The following is a 2,329-nucleotide window of genomic DNA, read 5'->3' on the forward strand; positions in this document are numbered from 1 at the left end:
CAAACCAAGCATGCTTAACATCTTGGAAATATAGCAATTATATTTGTTTCTCATATATTTAGTACAGCGAAATTCGATTTATTTCTCAGATGGTATACAATAACACTATAGGAATCAGCTAGTTTGCCGTCTGGCGAGTACAGATGGCAAAGAGCGAAATACAGACGGCAAAGAGTTTGCCGTCAGCTGATGGCAAAGAGAATGTCGGCAAAGGCTACTTTGCCGTCAGCTTTTTATCGGACAGACGGCAAAGTTTTTGCCGTCAGCAAAACCGTATTTGCCGTCAAGCTGTATAATCACAGAGGGCAAAGAAAAGTGTCTTTGACGTCTGCCACAATCCATCTTTGCTGTCTGCCAGAATCCATCTTTGCCGTCTGCCTCAAACATCACATACGGCAAATAATTTTTATTTAATAAAGAAAAACTAAACAATCAGTCCAATTTCAGACAATAAACACAACAGTATGCATCAACACCTATTGTTCCAAGAATCAACGAGGAAGGAACAGATTTCCCAAGCCAAAACTACTCCATTTACACAGTATCGATCATCACTCGCTCATCTAAAACAATAGTACTCTATTCCACTAAGCAAGTACACATGAACGTATTACACTGCAGTACAGAGTTCGATCTGGACGCCGGCGCCTTACTCTAACCATCCCTTGTGCCCGTGCTCGTCGGAGCAGCAGCAACCAGCAGGCGTGCCTCTCTGCCTTCTCCTTCCTTTCTCCATGGACATGAACACACTGACGCCACCATGGACGCCCGAGAAGCTCCAGCCATCCGCCACCGCGCCGGAGCTTGCCAACCTCATCCGGGCGCTGGAGACGGTCACGGACCCCGGATCCATTGGGACCTGCCAACTCCGTCAGCGCCAAGCCGCGCCGCCGGCAGAGGAGAGCAACAGAGACCCGCGGCGCGCGGACGCGGGTTGCAGAGGAGAGTAGCGGAGGCCGAATCCGCCGACTCGATTTTGGGAGAGTGGAAGGAAGAGGAGAGCAGACGAGGCCGAGGCCGGCGGCGTGTGGAGGAGGGCGGAGGTCGGCGGTGCATGGAGCCGCGCGAAGGCGGGCGGTGGCCGGGGGGGGGGGGATCTGGCGAGGCAGTAGGTAGGTGGTGGTCCGGTGGCTGGGGGATCGAGATAAGGGAGGCAGGTGGGCGGTGGGTGGTTATGCGGGCTGGTGGGGAGTGCGTGGTGGGAAGGTGGGGTGGTGGGTGGTGTGGATCGTGCACAAGAGCATCGGGCGGTCGTGGATCGCTGCCATGTCATCAATCCGCGAGGTTGATCTGTGTGGTGTGCTTTCTCATTTTGCCGTGTGTAGGAGAAAAACGAAGACGACACAGTATTTTGCCGTATGTATTTTTTGTAGCATACGGCAAAGAGCTCATTTTGCCGTCTGTAGAGAAAAAAGAAGACGGCAAAGAATTTTGCCGTCTGTGTTTTTGCTTGCAGACGGCAAAGTGAGCTCTTTGCCGTCTAGTGATGATGGCAAACCCTTTCTTTGCCGTCTGCCCGATGAAAAGCTGACGGCAAAGATGCCCCCTGACGGCAAATTATTTGTTTCCCGTAGTGTAACAGAATGCATACACAACAATTGAACATCGCATTGCAGAATTGAACCAAGTAGTTAATTAAACACCACAACAAATGAACCAAACGTTAACTGAGCACCACATTGCACAATATAACATACTCCTAATAGAAGATCAGACAGTTAACCAAACCAAGCATGCTTAACAACTTGGAAATATAGCAATTGTATTTGTTTCTCATGTATTTAGTACAACCAAATTCTATTTATTTCTCACATGGTATACAATAACAGAATGCACCCACAACAATTGAACATCGCATTGCAGAATTGAACCAAGCAGTTAATTAAACACCACAAAAAATGAACCAAATGTTAACTAAGCACCACATTGCACAATATAACATACTCCTAATAGATGATCAGACAGTTAACCAAACCAAGCATGCTTGACAACTTGGAAATTGCACCCTGAAGAATTGAACATCTGCTACCTCCTGAGCACTGCGTTGGTTTTCCCTTAAAGAGGAAAGGGTGATGCAGTAAAGTAGCGTAAGTATTTCCCTCAGTTTTTGAGAACCAAGGTATCAATCCAGTAGGAGGCCACGCACGAGTCCCTCACACCTACACAAACAAATAAATCCTCGCAACCAACGCAATAAAGGGGTTGTCAATCCCTTCACGGTCACTTATGAGAGTGAGATCTGATAGATATGATAAGATAATATTTTTGGCATTTTTATGATAAAGATGCAAAGTAAAGAAAGTAAAATAAAAATGACGCTAGAAATAAC

This window comes from Triticum aestivum, chromosome 6D, assembly GCF_018294505.1.
Source record: "Triticum aestivum cultivar Chinese Spring chromosome 6D, IWGSC CS RefSeq v2.1, whole genome shotgun sequence".
NCBI lineage: Eukaryota > Viridiplantae > Streptophyta > Magnoliopsida > Poales > Poaceae > Triticum > Triticum aestivum.